The sequence below is a fragment of the Parasteatoda tepidariorum genome, chromosome 8, assembly GCF_982258835.1.
Source record: "Parasteatoda tepidariorum strain Cologne lab strain chromosome 8, Ptep-v5.0, whole genome shotgun sequence".
Classification (NCBI taxonomy): Eukaryota; Metazoa; Arthropoda; class Arachnida; order Araneae; family Theridiidae; genus Parasteatoda; species Parasteatoda tepidariorum.
The window spans coordinates 8,141,249-8,152,288 of NC_141762.1; the positions used below are offsets into that span (position 1 = coordinate 8,141,249).

Here is an 11,040-nt window from a genome sequence, read left to right on the forward strand (position 1 = left end):
AAATTATCATTTATTTCTATCAAAATCGAGGTAAATTATGATGCTTTTTTTCCAGCAGCAAATAGTAAGCGAAATTTCTCTAAGGAAAAGGGTGAAGAACGTTAAAAAATGATCCAGTACGATTTTTCAATTTCTCAATAATTTATTACTTTCTATTATCAGCAAACTTGCAACCGATGGCTTCCACTTTCGTGATCGCATACTGTCACTGATGTATGTCAAAAGACATTTTTTTTTTTGTCTTTAATTCATTATCAATTAAAGTGAAGTTAATTGATTTATTGAAATTACTTACATTTGCTGACTTGTGAGCTCAATATAGGCTTATAAGTCATTGTCAAGTAGAAAATACAGATAGAACAATTCAGAGAAAGACATCACAAAGAATACATCCAGGGTTACGGTGGGATTCGAACCCGCTACCTCCACGCTTAACAGAGCGTTTGGACCGGCGATACCGCTCGGCCAGGGAGGTCCCGTGAAGTTAATTAAGTTCACATTGTTTACTTCATTTCAGTAAATACATGTGATTTCAAAACGTGTGGAACTGTAATAGTTATAGAATATTCCTCTTATTTATGGAATAGTACATATTTCTGTATCTTTATAATTCGGAAAACAACAATAAGGAATCATCCGAATTACTTGAAATAGTATCATTTGTGTTGACTACTAATAAATTTTTAACTTTTTTTTGGTAAGTATTTTTTAATTTTGAACTAGAACTCAGATATTCTGTTTTTAAGAAATAACATATTGAAATTCATATCGAGATCTCACAATTATAAAGTTTTATTGTGTGCTAAGTCATCTTAAATTAATGAGGGAATAATCTATGTATATATTATTTGAGAATAAACTTTTTAAATGAGGAGCATTTCATTTTGGAATCCAACCCCCGTTGCATTCGCGAATTTCTCTCCACAGCAATCGGATATTCAATGTTTGTGTGAATAGTATGCAGTAGGAATGGTTCTACAAAAGCTTTTCCTTTCATGCGAAGCTGCAAGCAAATCGCTTCTCCGTCAAAAAACGCTGAAACTTTCTTAGTCTCACCACAACTCTACACGTCGAGCTGATAATAAGCAAACTTATTTTCCTGTAAATTTATCTACAGATTAATTCCCTGTATGATAAACCATGAACAAATTTTTTGCTTTATTTTTTATTTTGTATCTACTTAATAATGTAGAATTAAAAGATGTTATTGACCAGCGCATTTCTAAAGCTAGAATTGAGGTATTATTTTGCTTTTATTACATCTTATAGGATTCTTGTGTATGTCAATCTTCTTAAGATTATTATTTCCATTTCCTCTATCATGCTCATTATTTGATGAAAACTTAAAAGAAAAAAAAATCAGAGAATGCGACAAGTCGAAAAAGCAAGTATCCAACCGCGGGCAAGCTAATATAATATATTCTTCAATTTAGGTTCATTTGTCGGGCAATTTCAGTTGGTTCAAGCAAAAACTGACATGAAAAAACCTTATCTTTAGTTCTAGTTCAAAAATTTAACTAAATAGACTACGCTTAATAATTTGTTATATTTTCATTAAAATTTTTTAACGCTTATTTATCCTAGTGATATTTCGGTAAAAGATAAGAATAGGGTGTCTCTCTTGTTTTGACAAGTTTTTATGCTTGAATAGAAAAGAAAAGGGTACTTTACCCAAACGAAAAGAATGCAACTGCGTTTTATTTATTTATTTTAATTTTATGTGTATAAATAAAGTTGTTTTAGTAATTTCTTTCTTTAAAGTTTTATTTTTCTTTAACTTGAAATATATATATCTATCTATCTATCTATATATATATATATATATGTAGGAATAAAAGAAAATAGGGCGCTTCCTCATGTCAAGGCTTGAAAGAGAACTCATTTAACATCATGAAAATTTATCAAAATGTGTAATATTACGTAATAACTGAAATTTAACCTCAACAATTTTTAAATTACCCTCTTATACTGCTTTATGTGTATATTTAAAAGTAATTCTCTCTCATTATCAAAGTAAGAGAAAAATTTGTTGTTTATTGAATTAATTAAAGGTATGCTAAAAGACAATTTCAGTGCTATTATTTTTTATTTTATTATTTTTTTTTTAAAAAATAAAGTGAACTAAATAAATAGATTAATTGATAAACAACTTGAAAGCTTCTTTCTATAATTTAAACTAAAAGTTATGGGAATATATAATTTTCTTTTAAAGGTGCATTTTTTTTTTTTTTAAGAAAAGGTATTCATTTTAAAAATAATTTTGATATTTTAAATCACTTAAAAAATTGATTAATATCATTGCCCCCGGAAAAAAGAGATACTTGTAAGCATTTAACCAGTTAAGAATAATCCTAACAAAGTAAATATTAGTAATAATAATCTGAATTAAACCTTTGAACATAGATAATTTTTCCTGGCTGTAATTATTACTTAAACAGTGAATTAATTTTCTTCCAAAGAGGAATATGAATAAAAAAGCAGTGTTTTAAAGTATGGCAACTTATTTTTACGAAAAAAGCAATGAGGGCGTATTTAAAGGGATCAAAGGGCAGGCTGTTCTTCTAACATTGCTTAGGAAGAACACTGTATGTATATATATTTTTTGGGGAGGGTTTTCTTTATTGACTATTATCCTGGTTTTTATTATTTGTTTCTTTAGATATGAATTATAAACCTAAGAAACGATACTGTGCCTTACACTTAATTGCCTTAGTTACTTTAATTGATTTTTTTCTTTTTTCTTAGAGCTGCGGTGGATGACGTTTGAATCGTCTTCCTGAAGTGAAACGCTTTATATTTCAGGATCTTCCATTATTGTATCCTTTTGATTTATCTATTAATTGAACTTTTGTTTACTGAGTAATTAACATTTCATTATAGAGTTAGTTCTATGAAACCAAAAGCTTTTTGCATGCACAGATATTAAAATTTTTTTTTTTCTTCAGCAGCAGCATCTCAGGTCATTAAGGATAAAAAATTACAATATAAAATTAATGTCTAAATAGCAAATAATTATTATTTATTTTTAATAACACAGCAACTCCGTTCAAAAGATGAACTAAAAATAGCTTTAGGATGGAGTTGGTCTCTTTAAAAAAAGAAATAGAATTTCGATTTTTGAAAAAAAACTTCAAAAATTTCTACAAAACAGATTTTTTAGTATGTGTGCATTTATATTCTACATATCTTTTCTATTACAATAATTTAGATTTTAATCACATCAATAGTTAAAATTAATAATTCAAGATTAATAATCACATGTTACAATATGTCACATGTGGAGTTACATGAGTTTTTTCATTCCTTCTTAAATTTCCTAACTGTAAACTTTTTTTTATATTTGTATTTACTACAATTAAATAAAAAAACGTCTTACTGTAAAGAACATTTTGCTTTATATTTGTATTCAAATTTTTGTTCTATAATGCGGTAAATAAAATCCCCTCTGTAGACTATTCAACAGGTATTATAGAGAAAGTGTTTTTGATTTTTTTCAGTATTATTTGGGGCAAATTTTTATTTTATTTTTTTGAGTGCTGATTGTTGCATAAAATTAAGCAATTGTTATTAAGGAGAATGGTTTTTCAATATTTTTTTTTCAAATATTTTTTCTTATAATATTTTTTTCATAATTTTGAACTGAATAGCACTACCATTGACAAGTTCATTCATTAAATGGAAATAGAGAATTACTGTCTCTAATAAATAATTTTATGTTAGCTTGTTTAAAGATTATACTAAATTTTTTTTAGCATTTTTTAATGCTTGTAATACTTGAATAAATCCATATTATTAATGCGTAAAAACTGCAGAAGAAAGTTATTCTGCATAGTTAAGCGAAAACTATTCCGTTAGTTTAAATTAAGGTCCATTTTTTTACTGTAACTATAAAGTAACTTTTTTATTTTCAAAAGATTAGTTTCATTTTTAAATTATTCTTTCAGCAAACTGTGACTAAAAATTATTTTGAACAATTAGGTTAAAACTAGCTTTAACAAATGAATTTCAAAGTTAATGAAAAATTGAATTTCCTTCTGATTTTGTATTGTTGAACTATCTTTCTAAAAATTTTTAGAGAGAAAGATTAATTTTTAAATTATTGTTACAGTAAATTTTTGCTATTCATTGAAAACAATTGTATATTTTAAAAGAGGAAGCTAAAAGCTAAAACTTTTTGCATTAAAAATCTACTATAATCTGTCTTTTTATCATAAATCATATAGTTATTTTTCTTTGGATCAGCAAAATCATAATAATTCTGTCTTAAAAGTGCCTGATCAGTTTCACTTAATTTCTTGAGTTTTTCAACTGAATACTTCTTGAGTTTTTCAATTAATACAAAATAAGTTAAGTTTTTGAAAATGCATGAGATGAAATTTTTTTTTTTTTTGGTACTTGTCATTAAATTCTATATTCAATTTAATTCCAAAATCATAATTGACTTTAACTTAAAGTTAGTCATAATGCTGAATTCAAACAAATTGGAGGAGCTTCTCCTGAACTGATCTATTTAAATAGAAATGGAGAGGAAATTGAAGTAAGTATTATTTGAATTTTGAAGTAAGTGTTATTTGAAACATATGTTATATGTGTTGACAAAAAAATGTATGTTTCAGACTAGTTTTTTATTGTGTTGTTCGCAATTTATATACCTGTCCTATATTCTTGACTGGCAGGATGACATTTTGATTTTCAAGTTTCTTTCAACCTTCTTGTCAGAAGTTAATATTTTCCTAATTGTTACTATTCACTCTTTACGCAATCCACTCTAATTGAATTAACTCTTTTTCATGAACAGTTATGAATGTGCCCAAAAGGTAAAAATATTGCAACTGTGTAAATTTTCAAAAGATTTTTTTCCCTCCAGAATTACATTCAAAATATGCCTCTATCAAAAATCTTAGGTAAAAGAAGTTCTTATTTTTTCTATTTTTATTTGCGACTAAAAAAATTTGATAATAAATGGCTTCAGCTGGAATTTCAATTAGACAATAATAATAAAAATCCAAAATCACGAAATTTTAAAAGATAGTTGTCTCTAAAAATCATGTTCTTTCTATGATTTTTTTTTTTTAAAGAGCACCCTATTTTACAGTTTAATAAAATTTGATTTTCCGCAGGGATTTTGGTTACAAATTCAGATTTGTAGCAAAATAATTTTTCTATATGGTACATTTTCCCCTATTTTTTAGTTGAAATAAAATTGATCTGATATATTTAATATATTACACAGAAAAAAATTTCAAATCACGCATTGGACTCTTCACTTTATCGCTAATGACTCGCGCCGATCCCGTTGCAAATATATGTGTTGTTTTGATATTTTTTCTGCAATTATTGCTATGAATTTATATTTATTTATTTATTTTTGAATGTCTTCCATTGCTCCATTATTATTGATATTCTCGTGATTTAAAAAAAAAAAAATATGTATCTTATGACGGCATGCAAAGTTTAAATCGTGGATTCAAGCAATCACTCTTAGACATACTCAATTTGCACGGATATTCTCGTTAATCTATGCGGTTCTCTTGACATTTATTGCTATGAATTTAAAATTTGAAAAAAACAAAAACAGAAAAAAACAACACATTTTTCGACGTTTTATTGATAGTGTTTCTGATTTCCATGGGATTTTCAAAATTCTGGTTATTTCTCAATTGATATTATTTCTACACTCGAAATTTGAATCACTCATTTATATAATCGCTTTGGGATGCATCTAGTATTTCGAATAATTTTTATATAATTATTCCATGTAGTATTTTAATTGTATTTTAGGCAGTTGTTATTGATTTTCATGTGGTTTTGAAATATCTCAATATATATCTGTCAATATGGGAAATTTGAGTTGCACATTTAAATATTTAATGTTTTACATATTGATTCTATCGTTTTTCAGTAGTTTTTGCCATTGATTTCCACATAGTTTTTAAAATCCGATGTTTCTAATATATTATTTATTACAACAACTGATTCTTGAGGTGAAACTCACATTTAGTTAATCCTTTTTTAAGAGTCTGATTAATGTGACTTCACCGTTGATCTTTTTTTTCTTCTTTTTTTTTTGGTAGTTACTGCTATGTTTCACAGTTTTTAATTATTTTTTTTAATGTGATGATTTACAAAATTCGAAAGAGGAAATGACTAGTTTGTTTCCCACCTTCAAAATGCGAGAATATTGTGCGTAATATTAGCATAAAAATATATTACATATTCAATTTAAAAAAATTATATACAATTTTATTTTATCCAAACAAATTTTTTTTGTAAACGCAATGTTTCTGTTACTTTCAAATAGGAACGTGCATATTTGTTGTTATTAAAAGTATCTTGCAGAAAGGTATTAGTACTAGAGAGGTTTGTCAAAGAAAGCCCAATAATAAAAAAAGAAGAAATTCTGCCATTGGGCACAGAAATCATATTGAAGTTTAAGAATCTATAAAAAATGCTATCAGTTGGAAACTCTTATATCAGTTATGTGAATATATATTGGATGGCAGCATTGGAATTTCTTCAACACTAAATCAAGCTGAAGTAATGGGAAAAACTGAAAGTGATCAATAATAGAAATGATCAAACTGATAAGTGTTAATTTAAGTGTTATGCGGAATATAGATTCTACTTTCTTAAAATAAATATCCAATATTTTATCATTTACTATAAATTGTTCATTTTTTTATAATTTTCAGTCTGAAATATTTAAAAAAAGCATTGCAAATTTTTAAAATTATATTTATAATGAGATTATAAATGGAAAATTCATTAATATATGTTTTAGAATTTATCTTTGTGTTATTTATAATAATATTTTTATGAGTAAAATATAAAATTTGTTATAAAAATCACTCTTTAATATATCTCCTAAGAGTTATTTTGAGTAGTGAGATAATTTTATTCATATTTTACAGTTTTCTGCTATGAAAACTAATATGCTATTTGTATATGTAAATATAACATCTGATTTCTAATTGTGATTATGATTGGTATGTGATTTGTTAATTTAGTTGTCGTTTTAAAATTTGTCTTTGATATTTTTACAATTTCTTATATAATTATAAAATTATGTTCTCCTTTACATAAAACGTTGGTTGAAAGAAGCTGGTTTTTTAATTTCTTATAGATATTCTTAAAATAATTTTTAATAATAAAATTAATAGTTAAAATCAGGGTTGGCAATTCACTTCTAAAACTATTTCTTCCTTGCAGCAATAGATACGGGGAAAAAAAGAATCTGGATGAAATGGAAGAAACTAAAAATGATCACTACAATCATTTACACTATTATGAAAATAGCTTAAATTTAAACAAATATAATTTAATATAGTAACTAATAAGTAAATGTAATGTAAAGTTTAATTAACAAAATGTATAGCTGTAATGTATAGTATGTATTAGTAAAGTAATGTATAACTGTAATGTATAATGCAAAAAAATTTTTTTAAACAACTTTCATATTTACTTGAATTTTATATGAATTTAAAAATCATATCATATTATTTAAGTGTCAGAGAGTTCATTCTTAACAGTGTTTAACTATAAAAATCAGCTCACTATTTGTTATTGTGAATTCATTGAATATGTTTAGTATGTTATTTGTTAATTTAGTAGCATAAAGAAAATTTGATTATGATATTTTTAACAGTTCTTAATAAAATAATTAAAAATATGGTTCTATGCTCATTTACGTATAATATTGAACTACAGTTGTTTTAATTTCTTATGAAATTCATTAAATTTGTTAATATCTTTTTATTGCTTTATAGTTTTTACTTATTTGAAAATGATAGATTAACTGTTTAAATGCCAAATTAAGAAAGACTAAACCAAATAACCTAAAATTTTCTGAATTCACTACTAAAGAGTATCTAAAGGTAATAAATAAAAAATCGAGTGAAAAAATTTATGTGTTTTTAAAGTTGTTTCATTTTTGAGATAAGTGACTGAGAATTATTACGTTTTGTCTATTTTACGGGAACTTTTACTTTTTGAAATGTTTGAGACATTTTTTATGACTGTGATCAAGGTTGCTTCACCCAGGTGCTTATCAGTTGGAACAAAATGGTATCAGTTGGAACCTCTTAGAAATCAATGAAAATGTAAAAAAAGTTTCTTCAATTTTTTCACTTGGGTTGGAAAGATCCTATTTTTTCCATTGTGGAAGAAACTTACTATTCCTGTTTTGAATAATAGTTTTTTCTAAAATTGCCATCCCTGATTGCATGCGAATAGCTTATGTTGAAAGGAGAACTTTCATGATTTTATTTACTGTAGCAAATTGAAACTGTAGCAAATATCTACAAAATCTATTTGTTTAGATAATAATAATTTCATTATAAGCTCTTAACACTTATTTCTTTTGTCTATTCTAGCGTATTCCTTTGAGTGAGAGAACTCAACTTGAATGTCGTGATTTATTATTGAAGAAAGGATTTTATATGAAAAAAGCAGAAGATGAAGAAGTTCCTGAAAAATATAAAGATGCTCCTTATGATTCACCCCACCAAGAATTGTAAAACTGTTTGTCATTTATTGAATTTATGAATACTTATTTTTATAATTTATGAATACTTATTTTTATTGTTCACCCCTGATTGTATAATTCATTGTTTATCCCACAAAATTTTTACTTTTTTATCTTGGCACTAAATTAGGAAATATATTGGAAATATTATTTCAAAGATTAAATAGTCTTTCTCAAAGGTACAAAAGTTTTCACGAGGACATTAATTTACTCACTAAATTTTCAGTGGCATTTTCATCACAATAATTTATGTAAACAGGTTTTGTTGTAGAAACAAGAAATGAGATGACATGACATAAAAATATTATTAATCTGTTAATTTTCAAGTCATTTTGGAGTTTAATGACTCTGACTAATTTTATTTAAACCTACTCCTTTTAATGAGTAAACTAAATTATAATGTTACTTTAATTCAGTTTTTATCTATACTGTTTATTTATGACAATTTTGGTTTTAGCTGCTTTTTAGCTCTTTCCCATGTTGACTTATTGTTTGTAAATTAAATTTTGCTCTTAATTTTTGGTTTAATTCTATTTTTATACTTTGATTGGATTCAATTCAGTTTCATCATAATTTAATTCTATAAAGTTAGTCACTTTTCAAACTTCTTTTATTTCTATGCATTTTGGTAGATTTCTTTTTATTCCCTTAATTGTTAAGGTTTAGGTTTACACAACTGATAATGCAATGCTTTAAATCCATCTGGTTGTGGCTATTCTACTGAAGTTCAAAACTTCAAGGTGGATAATTGTGTAATTTTTACGTTTTCTATTATTAAGTGAAATCCCAACATAATTTTAAAAAGAAGTGTCTTTACAGCCATATTAAGTTGCTATTTAATTTAAAACTAATATTTTAAAAAACTTTGGGGGCTCCCATATTTTTTCTCGCAAAATTATTTTTTGGTCATAAATAGTTACGTCTAAATTAAAAGGTTTTATTGTATTAACACAAACTTGATGTCACAGATTTAGTTCCTAATTCTATTGTGATAAAATATAAACATATTTAATTTATTTTGGTCAGTTATGATTTTAACTCTCTCTGTAATTTTTTTAAAATTCCTTTTTAACTTTAGTTATTTTAAAAATTCATAAAACTCATTTTTGTCCAACAGATTATTTAGTAATAGTCCAAAAAGTTAATTCTTAATAATGTTTTACAATTTTGTATTCATTATTTTTATTACATATGTTGATATATATAGGTTAACATGGGAGAGGAGAGAAGTAGAATCTGAATACATAAAAGCTTTGAACTGTTTCTAAGTGATTAAAATGTCCCAAGTCAGATATATATATGTTCAATTGCTCAATAAGCTTAAAAAATAGTTTTCAAGGAGTCTATGAAAAATTTCCTTGTTAGTTATGCATTTAACATCTGAGTTTTATATGTAAGCTTTTGTTAACATTACACTAACTATTTTGTAAAAAATACCCTCACTGTAAACGAGTTAGACAATAAAAGTATTTATCGCGTTCTAAAAGTATTATTGCTAACATCAAGATAAAAACTTTTTTTTTGACAGTAAATTAGTGATTTGAATAAACATGATTTGTCCTGTTAAGAAAGTTAGTATTTAAAAATAATATAATTTTTAACTGACATTTTTAAATGGAATGTATCCCAGTGAAGTAAGATATGTATCTGCTTACCTCACTGGAATGAAAGCATTGTCTTAAGGGGACTTGTGTAGCACTAAGGTTTTTAGGTACAATATTGTTTCATTGCACCTCTGAAATATTTTTATAATGTATCTTTTTGTTTTTTAATGCAATGAGATTGCAATGATTTAGCATGTTGCTGTGTAAGAAAATAAATGTATGAAGGTGTTGATTTCGATTACTTATGGTGTTTATTTCATATCATTGAAATACATGTGACAATGTAGGTCTAAATATTTTAAAGGGTCTGCATTTGATGAGTTCTTTTAAATGATATGGATAACTCTGTATTGGAATTTGTAAATCATCCTTTTAATAAACTAATTTCTACAGCTAAAATAAGTTATATTTGCTTTTTTATTTATTATTTTTATTTATATTATACAATCTTTGGCTCTAAAGAAGGGGGGGGGATAATTCTTTAAATGTTATTGACGGGTGGTTACAGAGGAGCTAAATCAATACAAGAAAGTCAGGAAAATGTTGGGTAGTTTAACTGAAATACCCCAAAACTCAAAGGAAATGAATAATTTTATTTTTGAGTTACTTAGAAGTCTAATATTTTTCCTAAAGAATTGATCTTGCACCAATTTTTGAAACACTTTTTTTTCTCTTTTGATTTTCAACTCTTATGACACATATAAGTGTTTTGTATTGTTTCTTGATAAAGAATTAGGCATTGCAGAAAATTTAACATTAAAATTTAGCCAATCCGTTAAGAAAATGAGGGAAATTTATTAGTATCATTTTGCAAAAGTTAGGAAATTTTCTGGCGAGTATTTGAGACCACTTTATATTGTCTTTTGGTGAAAAAAAAATCTCTTTTTAGTGATTGAGTCATTTTATTCAAAA

General features: G+C 25.7%; 1 pseudogene across 1 annotated transcript; it reads left to right on the plus strand.

The window, feature by feature from the left end:
* Positions 1-995: 995 nt before the first annotated feature.
* Positions 996-10,527, plus strand: LOC107450483 (selenoprotein M-like; annotated as a pseudogene). Its single transcript, XR_015428619.1, has 4 exons — positions 996-1,239; positions 2,746-2,816; positions 4,459-4,537; positions 8,373-10,527. The product of XR_015428619.1 is annotated as a selenoprotein M-like (transcript).
* Positions 10,528-11,040: the final 513 nt, after the last annotated feature.